Below are 26,319 nucleotides of genomic sequence, written 5' to 3'. Positions count from 1 at the left end.
TTACACAATGGTGGGTAGTATTCAATATATATGATGGACCTGACAGAGTGCTGTGTCTTATAATGTTAACATGTGACAAAGATGTGAATAGAGCCTAAGAAGAGCACCGATAAAACAATATGAAGAAGGAATATAATGCAACAAGTAGCAATCAGCTCCTCTTAGAAAGGTCTCCTCCATGTCATGTTCCCCTGTAGACAACTTATAAGAACAAAAAACCAGTGCAGGACAGGTGTAGTGAAATAGAGTCACAAGTTTCAGGTATGACTAAGGGTGGTATGACTAAGGGTGGCAACTCCCGAAATGCGGGACTCTGTTCACACCACTTGTCTTGACTTTTATATAATAAACAGTACATAAACTGTACAAAATAACTACATCTGTACAGTGCTGGCTTTTTATTCTTTTAACCTGTTCAGGATTCAGGGAGTATGGGTACGCCCTTGCGTCCTGTTCCTTAAGGATGCAGGGCATATATACTAATTTTGGTGCAGGTAGTTATAAAACAAAATAAAATCGACATAAATTGGGTATCCTTGTAACTGTATAGACCTACAGAATAAAGATAAGGTGTCATTTTTACCGAAAAGTGCACTGCGTAGAATCGGAAGCCCACAAAAGTTACAAAATGGCATTTTTTTTATTTCACTCCAAAAATACGTTTTTTCCCCCCACAGATTATGTTAGAAAATAAGTGATGTCATTGCAAAGTATAATTGGTGATTCAAAAAACAAACCCTTATATGGGTATGTAGGTGCAAAATTGAAAGCTTTATGACTTTTAATAGGAGAGGAGGAAAAAAGAAAATGCAAAAACGAAAATGCAAAAATGAAAATTGGCCAGGTCCTTAAGGCCAAAATGGGCTGAGTCTTTAATGGGGTAAAGCAATACAGTAATATAACAGTTCTCTGGATACAATGCTGTTCCAACTTGTTTCAGTGCATCTATGCCAATAATCCATAACTTCAATAATTATATATAACAAACACAAAAAGATTTCTATTACTAGTCTATAGATAAGTCTAGAGACAGGACTAAATCACTCCAAGGTCCAAAATGGTAAAACCCAAAGTAAGGGCTATTATTGAGTGTGCTCTTTGTTGGTAAATGCATGTTGACTTTACTGAGCAAACCTAACAATTAGGTATTATTATATTATATTTTATTATATAATTCTAGTAATTGTGCATTCTGGGTTGCCTGGCAGGAAAAATAAAATGAACAAGTAGGTATGTCGGTGCATACTGCCCAATGGGGGGAGGGGAGAGATAAAGGACACCCTTTTGGCCTCTGTCAAAAAATCAGAAAACCTTTATTGATTTTGTTAAAAAAAAAGATATTGGGTCGCTTCGATAGGAAATAGAGCGGGGTTTGCTACATTATCCCCAATATTTTCTCAAGAAACACAAGCTGTATTGACCATTACCTGGAATTGAGAGTCATAGACTCTAAAATCCATACTTTCCTATTAAAAGATCATCCAGTCTTTCCAGTAATATATACATTACCTAAGATACACAAAAATCTATACATCTATACAATAATTATTCCCTATTTCAAGATAGCTTCTACTTACAGATCCAAGGGACCGCTATGGGGTCAAATGTAGCAACCCCCTATGCCAACACCTACATGGCCTTATTTGAGTCACTTTCCATAATGAAATCCACTCTGTTTGTCCAGAACTACAAGAATTCACCATTCATCATAGCACCGACAAGATAGATTTCGTAGATACCATGGTCCTAGCAGACCTACAGGGCTTACAACTGACCTATACACCAAACTGACTGGACCACAATAATTTACTGTTATATTCAATTTATCACCCTAAAGCAACATTGGAATCACTACCCATATCTCAAATTCATTCTCAAACGCATATTCAGTAACCCCACAACACAACAACGCCGAATGGAAGAAATGTCATCCAAATTAAAAGAGAGGGGTTACCCGGAAAGCATATTGGCCAAAGCACAAAAATCCAGAACCCCTAGACCGAAATACAACTCTACCCGCATTCCATTTGTGCACTCTTACCATCCGATTTCCTATAAAATACATGGCATCATTAGAAAACACTGGCCACTACTCCATAAAGCACACCCTACCATAGACAAATTCAAATCTCCATTCATGCCATGCTTTAGGAGGCCAAAAAAGGGCTGATGTAGGGAGCGCTTCAGGACAAACCACACAAACGCTTTTGAGACCCTACAATAATGGTACATTTCCCTGTTTACATTGTATTCAGTGCAACAGTATATTAAAAGAAGAGAGCACCTATCATCCTAGGACAGGTCAAGCCATTCCGCTAAGAGGGTATTTCACTTGTGATTCAAGCTATGTAGTTTACCTACATGTGGTCTAGCGTATGTTGGTGAGACTACACAAAACATACAGGATCTTATCTCCCAGCACAAGTCTAATATTAGACGAAAATGTACTGCTTCCTGTCCCCCATCATTTTGATACACATAACCACATGCCTGCCCAACTTAGATTCCAGGTATTGGAACAAGTTCCCCACAATAGGAGAGGGCGGGACAGGGTTAAACAATTGAAAAAGCGGGAAGCCTTTTGGATACACAGGATGCAAACGCTAGAACCGCATGGGATGAACAGAGAGTATGATATTACGAATATGTGATGTTTATATGTGTGTACTATAGCATACTGATGATATGTTTCTATTTTTTCTTAGATTCACTAACTAGAATGGATGGATCCGGACCAAAGCTACAGGGGTAGATTCACCATAGTATCCTTGTATCCTTTTCAAATATATATAACTTTTATTTTCTTTCATCCTCCCTTTTCATATTTATGTACTTCTTCCCATTACTCTCTCCTATTTGTCCTATCATGATGTGTCAGTATCATCCACCTTTTTCCCTCTTCTAAACTCATATTCTTCCTCCCTGATTTACCACTGACAGCCTGGCTGCAGTGGAATGCACCTTGCGTTCCACTCACACACACCAGTTCCACTCACACACACCAGTTCCTCACTTCCAGTCCAGCGATCCCCATTACATTATAGATTACGCATACTGCGCTCCACACATGGATTACGTGACGCTGAACTTCCGGTTTTCCGCCCAGCGGACTGGAGGATTCCCCACTATATACACCAACACTCCAGACAATTGATAATGTATCTCTCTACACATTTCACTTGCAGTTCAACCTCTTATCTACCGCTCGTGTGCTCCTATCTATTTGTCTAATATTTAGTTTACAATATGTCTCAGTTCATACAAGTAACCTCCACGCCACACGCTGCTATTTATAGTCCGGCATTCACTATGGCCTCCACTACTCCAGGGCTACTGGCCACCTCCTTACCACACGGCTGCTAGCCATTCATCATCTTCTACCTTTATCATCTGCAGCAATCCGGTGAGTCCCCTGTCCACCAATATGGAACATATCCTCTCTGTAATATTTTGTATGCTTTACTTACCGGTATTTTCACTTTGATATGTACCTTGTGATCTCCCTTAGCAACTATGTACTTAGACACACACACATGGATCATCAGTTTGTACTCTCCATCCATGACCTGAAACCTCTCGGCCTATATGTATATTCTACTATGCAATACACCTTTACTCTTGATTCACATGGTGTTTTATTGAATGTACAGTACAGACCAAAAGTTTGGACAAACCTTCTCATTCAGAGTTTTCTTTATTTTCATGACTATGACAATAGTAGATTCACATTGAAGGCATCAAAACTATGAATTAACACATGTGGAATTATAGACATAACAAAAAAGTGTGAAACAACTGAAAATATGTCATATTCTAGGTTCTTCAAAGTAGCCATCTTTTGCTTTGATTACTGCTTTGCACACTCTTGGCATTCTCTTGTTGAGATTCAAGAGGTAGTCACCTGAAATGGTTTTCACTTCACAGGTGTGCTGGTGTGGAGGAGGAGGTGTGATGGTGTGGGGGTGCTTTGCTGGTGACACTGTTGGGGATTTATTCAAAATTGAAGGCATACTGAACCAGCATGGCTACCACAGCATCTTGCAGCGGCATGCTATTCCATCCGGTTTGCGTTTAGTTGGACCATCATTTATTTTTCAACAGGACAATGACCCCAAACACACCTCCAGGCTGTGTAAGGGCTATTTGACCAAGAAGGAGAGTGATGGGGTGCTGCGCCAGATGACCTGGCCTCCACAGTCACCGGACCTGAACCCAATCGAGATGGCTTGGGGTGAGCTTGACCACAGAGTGATGGCAAAAAGGGCCAACAAGTGCTAAGCATCTCTGGGAACTCCTTCAAGACTGTTGGAAGACCATTTCAGGTAACTACCTCTTGAAGCTCATCAAGAGAATGCCAAGAGTGTGCAAAGCAGCAATCAAAGCAAAAGCTGGCTAGAACCTAGAATATGACATATTTTCACACTTTTTTGTTATGTATATAATTCCACATGTGTTAATTCATAGTTTTGAGGCCTTCAGTGTGAATCTACAATTTTCATAGTCATGAAAATAAAGAAAACTCTGAATGAGAAGGTGTGTCCAAACTTTTGGTCTGTACTGTATGTTCCATCATATCTTAATTCGTAGACATTTATTTATTTCCTGGCATTTCAGCTGAGATATTTCATTACCCATGTCAATAACTACATGCTACGTTTCGTTCTCTCATTTTTTTCTTTATTTATTTTACTTAATTTTTTTCCAATTTATCCCATAAATACTTTGCATACTCGGGATTCCATCTTCTCAACACAGTATGCCTAATGGATGTATTTATATACGAATGTATGTGCATTTCAATAGTTCTTGTGATTATATGTACAGGTATTCTAGTTTTTTACCTTGACATGATATATTAATAGATATCTATTGTCTGATTATATTTATTTACTCACATTGTTTATAGGTCTGAGGAAGGTCCAATGTGGACCGAAATGTAACTTATTTGTTTTGGATTGCTAATAAAATTCACATTGATTCAAGTCTATGAGCAGTGTGCCAAGTCTTTACTTACATTGTCAAAAAATCAGACCAATTACATGCACCAGACTCTTTTCTTTCTAAAGGGCTCGATTTAGGGAGCACACTGGTATGAGGAAAAAGAGAAACCCCACGAGGCCAACAGCATGAGGGCTGTATCTGGTGGGTTAAACAGTCTTGACATATGATGTGCAGGAACCATAGTAAACTAATTAGATGGCAAATATCAGGATATGTTGTACATAACTATTTACTTACTATAACTTTAAAGCTCTTTGTAGAATATCACAATATGTGTCCAGTCACCTTTAATACATCACTGCATACACTTTTATTTTGACATCAAAATCTGAGCAAACATTCTTACACTGATTAAATGTGAACTGTGGACAAGCCTGAGCTTGTACAGGGAAGAAAAAGGTGTCACTCCAGCAGGATGCTATGGTAACCGAAAAGCCCAATCAAAGTCGGGATTGGCATAAAATTTTTACAACTTAAACTACTAGGCCACATAGTCATGTTTATGTATCCACATAGCAGAGCAATTTTTCTTGTATTTTTTCTGTGTGTGTTTGGATGGTATGATCAGCTATGTTGAAGAAAGTCGGTAACATGTCTACAGGAGTGACTTGCTGAACGGGTTTCTGAGGACAATCCAGTGCACTTGCAGGTAAGACAGTTGAAGAGTCACTCTCTAAGGGGAACAGCTGACTAACAATGACATGACTTTGTTAGTAAATTCTTTTCTATGGCTTCAGCTTGTTGGAATCTGAGATGTTTGAGCACAACAGCAGGCGTGGTGAGGGCTCAGTACTGTGAACATGGTTACCCTGGCTATCAATCCCAACAGGTGACTCATTTACATGTCTGACAGGCAACTGCATTACCTGACCTGCTAGGTGGCATTAAACATAAATCCAAAGGGATATCAAAGCTGGTCACATACTATGAGACTGAAACATACACTGTAGATATGGAACCCCACCAATTCCAAACTGGAGAGGATACAGGACTCTGTAACGCAGTGTTCCCCAACCTGTTGCTCTTTAGTTACTGCAACACTTTAACTCCCATCAGGCTTTCAGGGCATGATGGAAGTTTGTAGATTTGCAAAAGTGCCACAAATTGGTAAACACTGCTATAATGCAAATAAACTCCTTCAATTATATTCTGTCTTGAATAACTTTCTTGCACAAAGCTCCACAGACTTTAATGTGTTTCTAATTTTATATACTATTGATTCAGAAGTGGATACCATGGTGTTTGCGTATAGGTTTAAGTATGAATATTTGATAGGGCTGCTTTTCTTTCTGCAAGAAATTAAAATATAAATGTGGCTAATAAAACACCTGGGTAAGGACATAAGAATTATAAGAAGTATCTCTGTAACTATTCTTATACTGTATTCTATTTATTTTTATTGGTTTTGTATGTTTATTTTATAGCATACCTTTAACGTTATGGTCTATTTTCTAAAAACAAATGATTATTGTGCATTTTAAATTTGGCACCTAAATCCGTCAACAAGGCGTCGTACTCCCCTGTATATGTCTATGTAGTCAGAGAAAAAGCTTCCCATGCTGTCTAAACATCACCCAACTCCAGCACAAGACCCTGTGTAAAGTGATTCAATGGCACTGGGTCTCAGCAAGTGCTAAGGAGACAGGGATACTGTGAAGAGCAGCTGGGAGCAGGGAGAATGCCTCATTCAGGGATTTATACATTGAATTTGAAATTAATGTAAATTAGACAAATGACAGTGCTGCATTTGTCTAAAAAGTATTAAAAGTAACATACTGTATGTGTATATATATATATGTGTATATATATATATATATATATATATATATATATATAATGCTCTGCTTTAATATATTCAATAAATGTACATTCACACGAGTATTTTTCTGCAGATTTTTTGCAGCTGATTTTGCTACCCATTGACTTAGGTAGCAAAATCCACTGCCAAAAAATCTGCAAAATATGCACATGTAAACGTACTCTAAGGCTATGTTCACACATTGGAATGTCCACACGGGAATGTGCTGTCTCATAGATGGCAATCCATTCCATGCGGAGTCCCCGGAAAGAATAAACAGGTTAATAGAGAAACAGAAACACAGCTGCACATCCCCAATTTGTATTGATCTACTTGCTTCTCAGCATAAATTAAAAAATGAACAGGTTGTTAGTATACATTTTGATCAAAAAGTACAAGCCCACTCAACACGTCAAGGCCACCTGAGTGGGTCCCTAACCTAACACTGGCGTAGCGCCCGGCAGGGACCACTGCCTCTGCAACACCAAGCCCACAGGGGGGAATGACCCAGTGTCCAGGCAGCCCCACTGCTGCCCAACCAAGCCCCTGGCTCTGGGCCGCACCACCCCACAGACAAAGCATCACAGAAACAATGGCCACCACAGAGCACCACACCAGTGTGAACACCTAACATGTGCTCCCTGCCAGAGGGCTGGGAGAATGCTAGGAGAAATCCCATATGCACTCTACTCCACCCATTGAGCCCAGACATTTTTAATTAGCAGGAGACTGCATAAGGGTTTCCTCCTAACATTCTCCCAGCCCTCTGGCACAGGGGCGGACACAGACAACAGAGGGCCCCTGTGCAAAGAATGTGCCTGGGCCCCCCCCCCCCCCCCCCCCCAAAAAAAAAAAAGTAATATGCCATAAAATTGCACTGCAACTCACATTAATCTGCATTAGATAGGCAGCAGTTCCCCCACATTAGGTAGCATAGATTCCCCACATTAGGTAGCATATATTCCCCACATTAGGTAGCATTGCATAGTTTCCCCACATTAGGTAACGTAGCATAATTTCCCCACATTAGGTAGCGTAGCATATATTCCCCACATTAGGTAGCGCAGCATATATTCCCCACATTAGGTAGCGTAGCATAGATTCCCTACATTAGGTAGCGTAACCCCACATTAGGTAGCGTAGCATAGCATATATTCCCCACATTAGGTAGCATGGCATAGATTCCCCACATTAGGTAGCGTAGCATATATTCCCCACATTAGGTAGTGTAGCAAAGATTCCCCACATTAGGTAGCATAGCATATATTCCCCACATTAGGTAGCATAGATTCCCCACATTAGGTAGCATAGCATATATTCCCCACATTAGGTAGCATAGATTCCCCACATAAGGTAGCGTAGCATAACCCCAACAAACAAACACACACACTCTCACTCACCCACACACTTTTACCTGGCCTGCACTACATCTGCCCATGGGGACTTCCTGGCAGAGGTGCGCGCTATAAGTGACATCATCGCACGCTCTGCGCTGGACGTCAGCGTCCAGGTGCTTGCGATGACGTCACTCACTGCACGCACCTCAGCCAGGAAGTCCCCATGGGCAGATGTAAGTAGCAGTTTAGTGACTGGGCAAGACTGGTTTCCCTGTCATATGTGCACTGGCAGGGCTGCCATCAGAAATTTCGGGCCCCTTACACAACTCAAGGCCTGAGACCCCCACCGATCACCTCGGTTGAAGTGGTTCTCCAGCTGTTGGAAAGCTAAAACTCCCATCATGTCTGGAGAGCCTCAGGCAATGGGAGTTGTAGTTTTGTAACAGCTGAAGAGACACAGATTGGACACAGTTTTACCCATCATCACTGCAGAACTTACAAGTGACTACAGCTCTGATGGGACAGTCATAAGAACACACAATGATGTCAGTGACCTGAGTGACGTCTTCTTTTCTTCTTCATCTCGTCCAGAGACCAGGTCTTCCCCCAGCTCCATCTTCTCTGCAGAGTCTGACATGCAGACATCATTGGCTCCTCACTGTCAGCAGATCCTCATCCTCTGCATGAAGACAGTAATCATTATAACCTTGCCAGAAAGTGTAACCTAAATAAAATACTGCCCCACACTGTACCCTGAATATAATACTGCCACACACTGTACCCTGAATATAATACTGCTATACACTGTACCCTGAATATAATCCTGCCACACACTGTACCCTGAATATAATACTGCCACACACTGTACCATGAATAGCATACTGCCATACACTGTACCCACTAAATATAATACTGCTATTCACTGTACCCACTAAATATAATACTGCCCCACACAGTACCCTAAATAAAATACTGTCACACACTGTACCCTAAATAAAATACTGCCCCACACTGTACCCTAAATATAATATTGCCAGACACTGTAACCTGAATACAATACTGCTGTACACTGTACCCACTAAATATAATACTGCTATACACTGTATCCACTAAATATAATCCTGCTACACACTGTAACCTGAATATAATACTGCCACACACTGTACTCCGAATATAATACTGCCACACATTGTACCCACTAAATATAATACTGCCACACACTGTACCCTGAATATAATACTGCTATACACTGTACCCTGAATATAATAATACTATACACTGTACCCTGAATATAATACTGCTACACACTGTGCCCACTAAATATAATCCTGCCACACACCGTACCCTGAATATAATAATGCTATACACTGTAACCTGAGTATAATACTGCTATACACTGTACCCACTAAATATAATCCTGCCACACACTGTACCCTGAATATAATACTGCTATACACTGTACCCTGAATATAATAATACTATACACTGTACCCTGAATATAATACTGCTACACACTGTGCCCACTAAATATAATCCTGCCACACACCGTACCCTGAATATAATAATGCTATACACTGTAACCTGAGTATAATACTGCTATACACTGTACCCACTAAATATAATCCTGCCACACACTGTACCCTGAATATAATACTGCTATACACTGTACCCACTAAATATAATCCTGCCACACACTATACCCACTAAATATAATACCTCTTATCCTCTGTGTCCTCATCATTCCTCATCACCCTCATAACCCCTGCCAAACCTCTCCTCAACACTACTATAACCACCCCCGCACCTCTCCTCATCATTACTATAACCCCCCCCCCACACCTCTCCTCATCACTACTATAACCCCTGCACCTCTCCTCATCACTGCTATAACCCCCCGCACCTCTCCTCATCACTACTATAACCCCCCCAGGCACCTCTCATCACTACTATAACCCCCCCCCCCCACACCTCTCCTCATCACTACTATAACCCCCGCACCTCTCCTCATCACTGCTATAACCCCCCCGCACCTCTCCTCATCACTACTATAACCCCCCCAGGCACCTCTCATCACTACTATAACCCCCCCCCCCCCCCCACACCTCTCCTCATCACTACTATAACCCCCGCACCTCTCCTCATCACTACTATAACCCCCCCACACACCTCTCCTCATCACTACTATAACCCCCCCCCACACACCTCTCCTCATCACTACTATAACCCCCGCACCTCTCTTCATCACTACTATAACCCCCGCACCTCTCCTCATCACTATTATAATGCCCCCTGCATATCTCACCACCCCCATAACACCCCCCTGCACCTCTCTTCACCCCCATAACACCCTCCTGCACCTCTTATCACCCCCATAACCCCCCTGCACCTCTCATCACCCCATAACACCCCCCCTCATCACCCCCATAACACCCCCTGCATCTCTCATCACTCCCATAACACCCCCTGCATCTCTCATCACCCCCATAACCCCCCCTGCATCTCTCATCACCCCCATAACCCCCCCTGCATCTCTCATCACCCCCATAACCCCCCTGCACCTCTCATCACCCCCATAACCTCCCCATGCACCTTTCATCCCCCCATAACACCCCCTGCACCTCTCATCACCCCCATAACACCCCCTGCACCTCTCATCACCCCCATAACCTCCCCATGCACCTTTCATCCCCCCATAACACCCCCTGCACCTCTCATCCCCCCCATAACACCCCCCTGCACCTCTCATTACACCCATAACCCCCCCTGCACCTCTCATCACCCCCATAACCTCCCCATGCACCTTTCATCCCCCCATAACACCCCCTGCACCTCTCATCCCCCCATAACACCCCCCTGCACCTCTCATTACCCCCATAACACCCCCCTGCATCTCTCATTACCCCCATAACCCCCTGCACCTCTCATCACCCCCAAAACCTCCCCATGCACCTTTCATCCCCCCATAACACCCCCTGCACCTCTCATCCCCCCATAACACCCCCCTGCACCTCTCATTACCCCCATAACACCACCCTGCATCTCTCATTACCCCCATAACCCCCTGCACCTCTCATCACCCCCAAAACCTCCCCATGCACCTTTCATCCCCCCATAACACCCCCTGCACCTCTCATCCCCCCATAACACCCCCCTGCACCTCTCATTACCCCCATAACACCCCCTGCACCTCTCATTACCCCCATAACCTCCCCATGCACCTTTCATCCCCCCATAACACCCTCCTGCACCTCTCATCCCCCCATAACACCCCCTGCACCTCTCATTACCCCCCATAACCCCCCTCTCATCACCCCTATAACACCCCAAGCACCAGTTCCCCTGCACCTCTCATCACCATTGTAGTCTGCAAACAACATAGCCCCCATCCAACCCCCCCCCCCCCCCCCCCCACACACACACACACCCGTTCACTCACCCTGCCGGGGTTCGGTGCAGCTGCTGCTCCTGTCAGTGTCACTGCACGGGGAGGATCCGTCGGGAGGCTGCTGGACTGGAGATCGCGCCGGGACAGGTCAGGTGACTGGAGTAGACGTGCGTGCCTGCGCGGGGCACGTCGACTCCCATCAGCCCCTGGCCTGTCCGGCCCGGCCGTACTTCTTAAGGGGCCCGCGCCCTAGAAAGAGCGGGCCTCATAGTCCTGCGGGCCCCCCTGACTATGAGGCCCGGTCATAGTTCTGACGGGTACCCAGCCAGGAGTCAGTGAGTGACAGTCGCAGTCACTCACTGACTAGCCCGAAAAAAAAAAGTACAGGGACGTCCGGGCCTCCCTGAAGCTCCGGGCCCCATACAAGTGTATGGGTTTACCCCCTGATGGCGGCCCTGTCCACTGGGTCCGATGGTAGGACCGGCCCAGCGTGTGAGGGCGGGCCGGGCCCCCTCCCACGCTGGGCCCCTGTGCAGCTGAACCGGCTGCACAGGCGATATGTCCGCCCCTGCTCTGGCAGGGAGCACATGGTAGGTGTTCACACTGGTGGCGAGTGGGCTTGTAATTTTGATCAAAATGTATACTAACAATCTGTTCGCTTTTTAAATTATGCTGAGAAGCAAGTACCGTATTTATCGGCGTATAACACGCACTTTTTAGGCAAAAATTTTTAGCCTAAAGTCTATGTGCGTGTTATACGCCGATACCCCCCCCAGGAAAGGCAGGGGGAGAGAGGCCGTCGCTGCCCGCTTCTCTCCCCCTGCCTTTCCTGGGGTCTAGAGCGCTGATGTCGGCCCTTTTCAGCCCCTGGTTATCGGCGCCGCTGCCCGTTCTGTCCCCCTGACTATCGGTGCCGGCGCCGATAGCCAGGGGGAGAGAAGCGGCGCCGACAGCCAGGAGGAGAGAAGGGGCAGCGGCACCCATTGCCGGCGCCGCTGCCCCGTTGCCTCCCCCCATCCCCGGTGGCATAATTACCTGAGTCGGGTCCGCGCTGCTCCGCTGCTCCAGGCCTCCGTCGTTGCTATGCGCTGAACGGCGCGGCGCATGACGTCAGAGCGCCGCGCCGTGCATAGAAACGACGCCGGTCCCCAGCGTCGTTGCTATGCACGGCGCGGCGCTGTGACGTCATGCGCCGCACCGTTCAGCGCATAGCAACGATGGAGGCCTGGAGCAGCGGAGCAGCGCGGACCCGAGCAGCGCGGACCCGACTCAGGCCTGGAGCAGCGCGGACCCGACTCAGGTAATTATGCCACCGGGGATGGGGGGAGGCGACGGGGCAGCGGCGCCGGCAATGGGTGCCGCTGCCCCTTCTCTCCCCCTGGCTGTCGGCGCCGCTTCTCTCCCCCTGGCTATTGGCGCCGGCACCGATAGTCAGGGGGACTGAACGGGCAGCGGCGCCGATAACCAGGGGGTGAAAAGGGCCGACAGCAGCGCTCTAGACCCCAGGAAAGGCAGGGGGAGAGAAGCGGGCAGCGACGGCCTCTCTCCCCCTGCCTTTCCTGGGGGTATATCGGGGTATACACGCGCACACATGCACCCTCATTTTTTCATGGATATTTGGGTAAAAAACTTTTTTTACCCAAATATCCTTGGTAAAATGAGGGTGCGTGTTATAGGCCGGTGCGTGGTATACCCCGATAAATACGGTAAATCAAAATACAAATGGTGGATGTGCGGCTATGTTTCTCTATTTGCGTTTTACATTTGTAGTCTCTTCCTTCTTCCATGGCCAGCACTCCACTCCACCCATTCGGCCCAGATGTTATTAATTAGCAGAAGACTGCATAAGAGTTTCCTCCTAACATTCTCCCTGCCCTCTGGCAGGGAGCACATGGTAGATGTTCACACGGAGTGGTGTTCTGTGGCAGCCATTGTTTCTTTGATGCTTTGTCTGTGGGGTGGTGCGGCCCAGAGCCAGGGGCTTGGTCGGGCAGCAGTTGGGCTGCCCGGCCACTGGGTTGTTCCCTCTGTGTGCATGGTGTCACGGAGGCAGTGGTCGCCGCCCGGCGCTACGTCAGTGTTTGGTTAGGGACCCACTCTGACTAGGTGATCTTGACGTGGTGAGTGGGCTTGATCAAAATGTATACTAACAACCTGTTCCTTTTTAAAATTATGCTGAGAAGCAAGTAGATCAAAATACAAATTGTGGATGTCCGGCTATGTTTCTCTATTTGTGTTATAACAGGTTAATTCTTTCTGCGGACAGTGAAATAGAACATGACAGAAACATCTGGCATGGAAATTCTGTCATGTGCACAGTGCAGCAGAATCTCATTGAAATCAATAGGACTCTGCTGCTGCAGAATTACTGTGCGGAATTCTGCATTCGAAATTCTGCTGTGTGAACATGGCATTAGGCTGGATTTACACTAGCATTTCCTTGTAGTTTTTTTTTGCAATATAAACTGAGGCCCCATGAGGGACGGGACTTCATATGAGTGATGGTGATTTCTGGTCCTACTGAACGATATACTGGTGCTATTTAAGAAACAGGAAATGTATAATTATCCTGTAAAATGTGATCATGAGCTGAGAAAGATTGATGTCTTTTTTGGCATGGATCCTTTAATTCCTTAAGGACTTAGGACATATGAGTACGTCCTAAGTCCGGTCCCTGTCTATAACGCGGGGTCCCATAGCGGGATGGTCCCGGTGCCTATTCTCAGCCGGGACCCATGGCTAATAGCATGCGGCCGCGATCGTTTGGCCACGCGCTATTAACCCTTCCGATGCGGTGCTCTAAGCTGAGCGCTGCATCGAAAGTGAAAGTAAATGCTTCCCGGCTGCTCAGTCAGGTTGATCGGGGTCATCACGATAAAATCGCGATGCCCCGATCAGCTACCCGGAGAGAAGAAGGTCCCTACCTTTTTCCGTCTGCGTTCTGGCTCTGATTGATTTCTCCATGCCTGAGTTACAGACTGGAGCAATCAACTGCCGATTACACAGCTTGTTGTCATGCAACGGCAAGGCAACAATCTGTGTATGCAATCAGCCATTACAAGCTCATAGGTCCCTATAGGAGCTATGAGCTCGTAAAAAAAAAGGTAACCCTTTCAGGTAACAAAAATGGTACCGCTAAAAACTTCAGACCACGGTGCAAAAAATGAGCCCTCATAGCACCCTAAACACAGAAAAATAAAAAAGTTATAAGGCTCAGAAAATGACAATTTTAAACGTATAAATTTTCCTGCATGTATTTATGATTTTTTTCTGAAGTAATACAAAATCAAACCTATACAAGTAGGGTATCATTTTAACCGTATGAACCTACAGAATAAAGATAAGGTGTCATTTTTACCAAAAAATGTACTGCGTAGAAACGGAAGCCCCCAAAATTTACTAAATGGCCTTTTTTCTTCAATTTGTCACACAATGAATTTTTTTTCTGTTTCGCCATGGATTGGTGAATTGGTGGCGCAAAAAAATAAGCCATAATACAGATTTTTAGGTGCAAAATTGAAAGGGTTATGATTTTTTAAAGGCAAGGAGGAAAAAACGAAAATGCAAAAACGTGAAATCGCTCAGTCCTTAAAGGGGTACTCCAGTGCTTAAACATCTTATCCCCTATCCAAAGGATAGGGGATAAGGGGATAGGGGATAAGATGCCTGATCACGGGAGTCCCGCCGCTGGGGACCCCCGGGATCATGCACGCGGCACCCTGTTTGTAATCAGACCAGGTGCGTGTACGCTCCGGGTCTGATTATGGTCGACCGCAGGGCGGGCGGCGTGTGACCTCACTCCTCCACCCCGTGTGACGCCACACTCCGCCCCTCAATGCAAGCCTACGGAAGGGGGCGTGATAGCTATCACGCCCCCTCCCATAGGCTTGCATTGAGGGGCGGAGCGTGATGTCACACGGGGGCGGAGGCGTGACGTCACACACCGCCGTCCCTGCGGTCGCAGGTGATCTCATCAATGGACGTGCTTTGATCGGCGCTCTCCTCTGTGGATCAGTAAAGTAAAATAAAAATACAAATAACCGCTCGGACACGGATAGCTTATAAAAGAACCAGGAAGATTTATTCTTCCAGCATGCAAGATATACAGAACAACGCGTGTTGAGGGGCAGGGACCCCCTCTTCTTCAGGCTCTCTGATTGGGCTATGGGGATGACGCTTTATTTATATCCCCAAAAAATCCGCGAAAGGATTAGTAAAAATAATAAAACATACAATCATTCTTAAAATACATTGATAAAAGTGACATCATATTCAGATCCAGGTTCATTGATTTAAAGGAATTAAAATGACTAAATATTACATGCGTCCGAGTACTGTGGGGAGCGTATCAGAAATGTACATACCTTCCCTGGATCGGGAAAAAGTCTGCGGTCCTCGGCTGACAGATCGCTATCCAGATGAGCGTGTTCACCAGGTCAGCACTGAAGGCACCCGGCTCCTGGAACAGGACCGTGCATAAGGACCTTAGGCCAAAATCAGGATGGGAGACCGACACCTGCTGGTCCGGCGGATGTAGGCTCCCATCAAGATGCCGACATCAGAGGAACATGCCGATGCCCGGGAGATGGCACCGCACTGCCAACAGACACACCAAAAAATGGGACAAAGAAATGCCTCTCCAGAGGTACACACAGTTCTGGACAATGATAAGCCCGTACAATGGATATATACAACATAACCGTAGATGAAATATCCCACTCCTGAATAGCAACATTGTCTGACAAATATCAATAAATAACAACATAATAGCAGGACACAGAGAGTGAGTTCCTAATTAGTATCTCCATTTTATATGGACAATATATAAGTAATCAGAAAAAGTAAAGTAAAGATGAGGATGTTTTCTTTAAACAAAGGAATCCCTAGCCTTGGTATATGTGATAACATCTATATTTATTTATTGTTGGTATAGGGTGCCATTATATGAGAAATAGTTACGCTCTAGAATAAATTTAAGATAATTTGTAAAAAAAGATACTTGTTCATTCGGAATATGTTCATCTCTTTCCAGGAAAGTCCATTGGATCCCCAATGTGTGCTGGATGTTTGTATATAAGGACGTAACGTCCATGGTAAGTAATATCATATTAGCTTCCCAGGGTATATCTTTTAATATAGTAATCAACTGATCAGAATTTTTTAGGTAGCTTGGTAGGTCTAACACATATTCTTGCAATATCATATCCAGATATTGTGAGATATTGCATGTTGGGCTATGGATCCCAGATATAATTGGTCTTCCTGGAGGATTCAAGGCATCCTTATGTACCTTGGGTAGGTGGTAATAATATGGTACTCCCGGGTTTGTATTGAAAAGGAATTTTTTCTCTGCCTTGGATATAATTTTATGTTCCAAAGCTTTATTGAGAAGACCTAGAATATCCTTCTGCAATTGTGGAAATGGGTCTATGGAAATTCTCTTGTAGTATTCCTCATCCTCAAGAATCCTAGCGGCTTCCTTGTTATAGACAGCATAATCTTGAATTACTATTCCTCCTCCTTTATCCGCCGAGCAGATTATTATGTTGTTATTCTTTTTCAGGTTATTCAGAGCATTTTATTCTCCTTTATTTAGTCTCCCTTCACTTTGTTTTTTTGGGAATATTTCAGGTAGCTAGCTAACTGGGAACTGTCCTGAGAAGAAAAAAATCCCCATAGCAAACATATGCTTCTCTGGACAGTTCCTAAAATGGACAGCAGAGGTCACCAGAGAGCACTGTGGTCAGGACATCACAGGAAATGCATTTATTTTTTGTATTTCTCTTTCGTATACAGTCCCTAAAAAGTACCTGAAGGATTAAGATTATTTAATAGAAGTGATTTACAAATCTGTTTAACTTTCTGGCACCAGTTGATTTAAAAAAAAAAGTTTTCCACGGGAGCACCCCTTTAAGTTCCATATTCACAGTCACCACCTTGGGGACTTAACTCACCTATTTTCCCTGATGGCCTTTCCATATTCCTATCCAGTCAAAAAGAGAGAGAGAAAGGAGGTGGTAATGGACCCTTGTAGATCAAAGGGAGCCACTGGCTTGGCTGTCTACATAATTCCCGATGACTTTAGTGGAGGGGGTGATGTGCCTGTACAGCCTCCTTTCTAAATGTGGCTGCAGTAGGAGGTCTAGTGGGGTTTGGATCCCAGATGTGAAATGGGGACCACCACCAAATTTTATGTCCACCAGCCAACCTGTATTGTACCCTGCACATAGTGTCCTAAACTATGCATGGACAGGATGCTGACTTAAGAGTGACAATTTCTGACTCGGGAGTCATGGACAAAGTGTGCGTACATGTAAAATTGCTGTTCACTGTATTTTTATCTTCATTCTGTGACTGCTAATTTGAAAGAAAGAAAAACTTAATTCAAGCTTGGTGAGTGTCACTTTGTTCTTTTGTTGGTATATAATCTGATGAAATATAGGAGATAAGTGGAGTAGAGATCATGCCTTTATTAGTAGGCTGAGGGGATGTAGATTGCAAGCTTTCAAGACCTCTAAAGTCCCTTCATCAGGCATGTTACTTGGTTAGCCAATTAAGGTATCATCACTACTCCACTTATCTATCTATCTATATAAATATATATATATATATATATATATATATATATATATATATAAAGAGAAGGCCTGACTCATCAATGCCCAGCCTAAACCCTTGGACCTAGAAAGCTGAATTTTTTTCACAGGTGTTGTTTTTAAGACGTAGACGAGGAATAAGAAAGGATTTTTCGAAATTCAACCTTTAAGGGGGTGAAAAAGAGGTTGAAAGTTTGTATGGAAGTCCATCATTTTTGAAGCTAGAAGCATGAAACTTTGTTTTTAGGCTAACAATTAGAGATAAAGAAACACTTGTTTTAATGTTTTCTGAAATTCCACCCCTGAAGGGGTGAAACGGCCATCCAAAGTTTGTATGAATTAAGATTAGGTTGATTTTTGAATTTGCTAATTTGCACCATTACTCCTGAATAAAATAAAAAAAGTCTGTCTGTATCTGTATTTACATAATAATAAATTCTCCGAAAAATCTATCAAAACACGAAACAATTTGCACGCGCTGCACCCGGACAGTATATAAGCAGCGCGAGAAGGTGGGCCACCTCATTATAAATGCGACATGCACGCTCTGCACCCGGACAGTATATAAGCAGCACGAGAAGGTGGGTTCCCCCTTTTTGTTTCTTTATTCCGACTATAATTTACCTTTAGTTAGGTATCTATCACAATGAATGTAAAATTGTTGAAAATAGATGGGACTATGGTGCCCCACAACATTATTCCTGTAATTGGAGATGGAGCCTGTTTGTTTCGCACCATTTCTTATATATTGTATGACACACAAGTGATGGCCAGGGAGGTTCGCGAGCAAATCATTAGCCATGTAGTAGCTAACTGGGAAGAGCTTCCAAAGGCCTTGCGTGTAGACTCGCAAGTCCTCAAAGGATGTTGATCTTCAATTCCATGGAACAGCAAATGTAATGTTTGTTAGAATTTGGGTTGTTAGGATGCCCGTAGACTTTAACCAGAGCGGACTCATTACTATGGGATCGTAAAAAGTTGATCTATGTTACCCCAAATTTAACGCGAGCGAAGCCGCGGGCAAAAGCTCGTCTCCTATATTTCTATATAATGACTGTGGTAAAATCACCAGAAACAGCAATATGTCTTAAATAGTTTGTATATATGTGGACCTTCTTGAAAATGGTGATTTGGACTCACTCATTGCTTATATAATTGAAATCTAAGCAGGAACTAGTGTACTGCCTTAGGCTGCTTTCACACTATAAAAATACCTCCGTTATAAACGCTCGTTATAAAAACCCTGGAAATCGGCTGTTAAATGGCCGTTAGAAAATCTCATTATAGTCTTATTAATAACGGACGTTATTTTGTGATGGGCGAATGAACGGAAGAAATAGTGCATGCACTATTTCTCCCGTTACTATCGCCCATCACAAAATAACGGCCGTTATTAATTACGGCCGTTATTAATAACGGGCGATAAAGGGTTAAAATGGCTATAAGAAAAATCCCATAGACTATAATAGGATTTTCTAATGGACGATTTTCAAGATTTTTATGACGGAGGTTCATTACGGATGAATTTTTATAGTGTGAAAGGGGCCTTAGCATTAACCCCTTAGGGACTCAGCCCATTTTCACCTTAAGTACTCAGCCCTTTTTTTCCATTCTGACCACTGTCACTTTATGCATTAATAACTCTGGGATGCTTTTACCTTTTATTCTGATTCCGAGACAGTTTTTTCGTGACATATTCTACTTTAACATACTGGTAAATTTTCATTGTTACTTGCATCCTTTCTTGGTGAAAAATCCCCAAATTTGAGGAAAATTTTGAACATTTTGCATTTTTCTATCTTAGAAATTTTCTGCTTGTAAGGAAAGTGGACATTCCAAATAAATTATATATTGATTTACAAATTCAATATGTCTACTTTATGTTGGCATCATAAAGTTGACATGTTTTTACTTTTTGAAAACATTATTGGGCTTCAAAGTATAGCAGCAATTTTTTAAATTTTCAGGGAAAATCTGAATTTTTCAGGGACCAGTTAAAGTTGAAGTGGATTTGAGGGTCTTTTCTGTGAGAAATACCCCATAAATGACCCCATTATAGAAACTGCACCCCTCAAAGCATTCAAAATGATATTCACAAAGTTAGTTAACCCTTTAGGTGTTTCACAGGAATAGCAGCAAAGTGAAGGAGAAAATTCTAAATCTTTATTTTTTTACACTTGCATGTTCTTGTAGAGCCATTTTTTTTTATTTTTACAAGGGGTAAAAGGAGAGAAATGCCCCCCAAAATTTGCATCCCAATTTCTCTCGAGTAAGGAAATACCTCATATGTAGATGTAAAGTGCTCTGTCGGTGCACTAGAGGGCTCAGAAGGGAAGGAACGACAATGGGATTTTGGAGAGTGAAGTTTGCTGAAATGGTTTTTGGGGGGCATGTCGCATTTAGGAAGCCCCTATGGTGCCATAACAGCAAAAAATATGCCACAGGGCATACTACTTTGGAGACTACACCACTCAAGGAACGTAACAAGGGGTACAGTGAGCCTTAACACTCCACAAGTTTTTGACAACTTTTCGTAAAAGTCAGATGTGTAAATAAAAATTTTAAAAGATTCACTAAAATGCAGATTTTCCCCCAAATTTTACATTTATACAAGGGGTAATAAGAGAAAATGCCCCCCCCCCCCCAAATTTCTAACCTGATTTCTTCTGAGTATGGAAATACTCCATGTGTGGACGTCAAGTGCTCTGTTGATGCACTACAATGCTCAGAAGGGAAGGAGTCACATTTGGCTTTTGGAAAGCAAATTTAGCTGAAATGGTTTTTGGGGGACATGTCACATTTAGGAAGCCCCTAGGGTGCCAGAACAGCAAACAAAAAAACAAAACAAAACACATGGTATACTATTTTGGAAACTACGCCTCTCAATGAACGTAACAAGGGGTACAGTGAGCCTTAACACCCCACAGGTGTTTAAATTTTTTTTCACAAAAATGCTAGTTTTTCCCAAAATTTTACATTTTTACAAGGGGTAATAGGAGAAAATGCCCCCAAAATTTGTGACCCCCATCTCTTCTGAGTATGAAAATACCCCATGTGTGGACGTCAAGTGCTCTGCTGGCGCACTACAATGCTCAGAAGAGAAGGAGTCACATTTGGCTTTTGGAAAGCAAATTTTGCTGAAATGGTTTTTGGGGGCATGTCGCATTTAGGAAGCTCCAAGGGTGCCAGAACAGCAAAAAAGAAAAACACATGGCATACTATTTTGGAAACTACACCCTCAAGGAACGTAACAAGGGGTACAGTGAGCCTTAACACCTTTTCATTAAAGTCGTATGTGTAGATGGAAATTTCTATATTTTTCACTAAAATGCATTTTTTTCTCCAAATTTTTAATTTTTACAATGGGTAATAGGAAAAAAAAATGCCCCCCCCCCCCTCCAAATTTGTAACCCCATCTCTTCTGAGTATGGAAATACCCCATGACTGGATGTAAAGTGCTCTGCAGGCGCACTTCAATGCTCAGAAGAGAAGGAGCACAGTTGAACTTTTGGATAGAGAATTCGTTTGGAATGGAAGTTGGGGGCCATGTGCGTTTACAAAGCCCACCCCCCGTGGTGCCAGAACAGTGGACCCCACCACATGTGACCCCATTTTGGGAACTACACCCCTCACAGAATTTAATAAGGGGTAGAGTGAGCATTCACACCTTTGGCGTTTGACAGATCTTTGTAACAGTAGGCTGTGCAAATGAAAAAATACATTATCCATTTTCATGGACAACTGTTCCAAAAATCTGTCAGACACCTGTAGGGTGTAAATGCTCACTGTACCCCTTAGTAAATTATGTGAGGGGTGTAGTGCCCAAAATGGGGTCACATGCGGGGGGTCCATTGTTCTGGCACCATGGGGGCTTTGTAAACACACTCAAAAGTACTGAAAGGATTAAGATTTTTTAATATAAGTAATTTACAAATCTGTTTAACTTTCTGGAGCCAGTTGATATATATATATATATATATATATATATATATATATATATATATATATATATATAAAAGTTTTTTCCTGGATAACCCCTTCAACAGTATGTGGAAAATATGATGTGAGGTGAGTCTTTCACACTTGCACAGCCAAGTGAATATTTTACTTAAAAAAAGATAAAAAGCGCACATATACCTGTATTTCCTTTAAGGTATTCAGTAGTAGATTGGTCTGCTGGGCTTTTCTTATACATAAACCTGACATTAGAACTTAATTCACAATTTATCTGCTATGGTTATGCTGGAAAATATGATGTCAATGTGAACAGATCCTTTCAGAATATATTCTAATAAAGTAAGACGAGACAACAGACAGTTGGGATACCAGATACCACACTCTATCTATGCAGAGTCCTTGTTGTTGGGGCTTCTATGAGATGTCTGAGTATGGTAAAATTCCTCAAACAACACACAATTCTTCAATTGGGGATCCATTTTATGTTCCTTATTGTATGCAATATAACTCTTTTGAGCCATCTTGGCCAGTCATAGCAGGTGGTCATACACATTAGATGACTATCATCTGAACCTGTCCATTTCGGTGCATCTATGTGACCATAGCAAATGTTGAGGGTAAAAAAGGAATATCAGGAAAGATAAGCTAGCCGAGGGTGTATGTGTATGGTCATACAGCAGTATATAAACTAATCATATACCTCATACAGTGACATATCACATATAATAGATTAGGGTTGCCACATGGCTGGTATTATATGAGGGGGACCGTGACAGTATTTTAAAAGCAGCAGCTAATGCTGGACTTAACTTAAAAGAAACAAGTGTGAACATAAAGCTAAATCATGCCAAGAAGTTGAATCAGCTGAGTAAGAAAGAGGCTAGTTTAACCCTTCATACCTCGACATTAACAGAGTACCTTAAAGTGCAAAGGATACCGCGCGGACTTAGGAGCCCAATCACGTATTGCTACAAGATGATTTAATTTACCAACAAAAGTGGTTTGCATTGTGTAATCAGCACTCTCTGGATTTGATGTACCTCACTGTACAACATTTACAACAGGCTATTAAAGAGGTGCAAAAAGAAATAAGTGCAGTACAGGAGGAGTATAAAAAACAAGAGAAACAAGAAATTATTGAAAAAACGCAACAAGAAATCAAGAATAATGTGGATAAGTTAAAATCATCCATTCTACAAGTAAAATTATTGAAATTTTAAAGGGATACTAAGGATTATATGATGGACAGAGTATACACTTGGGCGGATGAGAGGAGAAAATATCGCCGCACACAAATAGAACAACGAGGAGAGTTTAACGCATTCGACTACGGATCAACGGATAGTGAGCTTAATAGTACGTCTGAACAAGAGGCTAGACAAGATTTTTTAGGAAATCAACAAAAAATACAAAAAAGAAAAAAGAGACACTGGAAACATAGAAGGGGTATATACCAGAGCCCGCAACAAGAAACAATACCAGAAAATGGTGAGCTATTAGTTAACATCTTGTCCGTAGAATTGACCATTGCCCAACAGAATGTTATCAACAAAGGACTTGGGTTCGTTCCTTCTGAAAATATTAATAATTTTGATTTCTTGATTGATTTTCATAAGTTTTGCAGGTTACTTCGGCTTAGAATGTACTTTGGTATTAATGAATAAGAAAGAGAGTTAAATACGACTGATGTTTTGAAAAGTAAATTGAATAAAAGAAGTACATTCGACCCAAATATAAACTGCAATACTTTAGACACATTTCAAAAGGTGGTAATCAAAGAGATTAAAGAGGAATGGAATAAAGAAAAATATAAAGTAAAATTTAATATGTCTAAAGAGGAAAAAAACGCACTACAAGAGCTGAAAAATGAAACTGCGGTAGTAATTAAGAAAGCGGATAAAGGAGGGGCAACGGTTGTGCAGGATAAAGATATGTATATGTCAGAAGCGTTGAACCAGCTTAGTGTTGATACTGTGAACAAAAAGTTACATAATGATCCAACAAGGGAGATTAAAAAAGAAGTTGATAGTGTGATAGATGAAGCATTTAATGAAGGTATAATAACTAAGGAAATTACAGATCTGTTGATGAATGACTAACCCCGTGTACCAAAAATTCATAAAGACACGAGTCGACCCCCGGAACGACCTATCATCTCGGGGGTTGACTGAGTCGTATACCCACTAGCAGTATATGTTGATACATTTCTTCAAAAGATTGTTAAACAATTGCCGAACTGTCTTCAGGACACAAATGAGTTCTTCGATCATATCAATAAGAATATAATGGAAGAAACTATTCTATTGTGTACATTGGATATTAAAAGTCTACAAACGAATATCCCCACAGATGAGGGGATATTAGCCATAAAAGAAGAATTAATTAAAGATGTCTCGCTAAGCAATGCCCAAATACAATTTATAGTGGATCTGCTGGAATTGATTTTGTATAAAAACTACTTTAGGTTCGGACAAGAATTTTTTTTTGCAACAACAGGAAACTTTGATGGGGTCCCCTGTCGCACCCAGTCTAGCAAATATATTTATGAGTAAGTTTGAAGAAAAGTATGTTCCAACACATACACTATCAATTTATGTAAAAAAATGGTTGAGGTATGTCGATGACTACTTTGTCATATGGACGGGGACCCCTGAAGAGTTAATGACATATATTCAATATCTTAACAGTTGTCATCCTCTGATTGAGTTCACATGTGAACATAGCCCTAGCTTGATCGATTATTTGGACATTGAAGTACGTTATGAAAATGGAAGGTTTGAAACTATTTTATACTCTAAGGAAAGTGACAGGAATAACCTGCTACACAAAAATAGTGGGCATGCCCCACAAGTATTCAGAGGAATACCGAAAGGGCAGATAATAAGAGCTAAAAGGATTTGTAGCTCAGAAAATGAGTATGTTAAGAACGAAGAGAAGATAATAAAAAAATGTATTCAAAGGGGTTATAATGAAAGAGAATTGATAAAAGCAGCAGAAGTAGATCAAATTCCAAGGGAAGAGGAAAAGGAAGAAAAATAAAATGAAAAAGAAGGAGAAAGACAGAGGTTGTACATATCTGTCCACATATGATGGTCATGTGGAATTAATAAGAAAAGTAGTCAATAAATATTGGGGCTTGCTTAAGGCTGATGAAAAGTATGGGAAATTATTTAAACGGGAACCAAGATTTATTTATCGGAAAAATAGGTCTATTGCTAATCGCTTGATTCGGGCAGACATTGTAGAGAAAAAAGAATCTAGACCATCTTTTCTAAAAACACAAAAAATAGGGACATTCCCAATCCAGCCAAAACTGTAGCAGTATAATCAAAGGCGACAACGTCATCCATCCTACACATGGCAATAACATTAAGTTAAAAGGATTTCATACCTGTGATTCAAAACAGGTTATTTACATGTTAAAATGTCCCTGTGGAATGTCATATGTCGGGCAGACAGTTCGTGCAATAAAAATTAGATTGAATGAACATAGAAGTACGATTAGGACATACAAAAAGAAAGTCGAAGAAGAAGACAATGTATCCAGAGAAAAATATGGTGAAACCAGTTTAGCCAGACACTTTATAGAAAATAGACATCAAATTAATGAATTAAGGTGGCAAATTTTTGGAAGAGGTTGAGGGCACCAACAGTGAACAAATGAAGAAAAGATTAGATCAAAGGGAGGTATTTTGGATACATTGTCTTGATTCTTTGGCACCAAAAGGATCAATGTGAGCTGTAATTTTAATGTTTTTCTATAAGTACTGTCCGGTCAAGAACCTGTTTTAATGATTTTATGTCATTTTGTATATAGAAGTAAGAAATCTCGCGAGAGACATACCTGTATTAGTATGTGGTGATGGGTTCACGGAGATTCTCAAGCGGCTCGCACGCCAACGAGCTTGTCTTCACCCCCTCAGAATCAGCGGTCATGCGGCCAGGAACATACCGTCCTACAGACAGCAAGCTCCGGATGGATAGTTCTGAAGACACCTTATGATAGATCTCTTGACAGTTTCTATGCACTGGGTGAATATGTTCTAATTCTCACTACATTTTTGTATTGAAAGAAAATTGAGATAAAAGGAACTTTTAAGTGCAATTCCCGGCTATATGTCTTTTTTGTGAATAATATGGTATTATACCAGCGCAGCTGGCATTTTGACCAGCCTGCTGGTATATTTATATGAAAAATACCGGCCATGCAGTAGTGTGTATTTATCAGGGCCACTGGTCGCTGTT

At 42.3% G+C, this 26,319-nt stretch overlaps 1 protein-coding gene and 2 long non-coding RNA genes across 4 annotated transcripts in view; 2 read left to right on the top strand and 1 right to left on the bottom strand.

Moving 5' to 3' along the window:
* Nucleotides 1-4,983, top strand: part of LOC130294212 (uncharacterized) — a 30,257-nt gene extending 25,274 nt beyond the window's left edge. The window contains exons 4-5 of the long non-coding RNA XR_008848428.1: nt 2,706-2,770; nt 4,863-4,983. This is a non-coding gene — a long non-coding RNA (uncharacterized LOC130294212). The remainder of the gene's footprint in view (nt 1-2,705; nt 2,771-4,862) is intronic.
* BTG4 (BTG anti-proliferation factor 4) overlaps nt 1-26,319 on the bottom strand; it is a 93,230-nt gene that overhangs the window by 30,384 nt on the left and 36,527 nt on the right. The gene's annotated exons all lie outside the window — the stretch shown is intronic.
* On the top strand, nt 5,518-26,167 carry LOC130294214 (uncharacterized). Its single transcript, XR_008848429.1, has 3 exons — nt 5,518-5,650; nt 16,554-16,614; nt 25,892-26,167. It is a non-coding gene; the product is annotated as an uncharacterized LOC130294214 (long non-coding RNA).

This window comes from Hyla sarda, chromosome 10, assembly GCF_029499605.1.
Source record: "Hyla sarda isolate aHylSar1 chromosome 10, aHylSar1.hap1, whole genome shotgun sequence".
Classification (NCBI taxonomy): domain Eukaryota; kingdom Metazoa; phylum Chordata; class Amphibia; order Anura; family Hylidae; genus Hyla; species Hyla sarda.
Note: the sequence above shows the minus strand (reverse complement) of the source record. Positions and strands in the feature narration are given on the sequence as shown.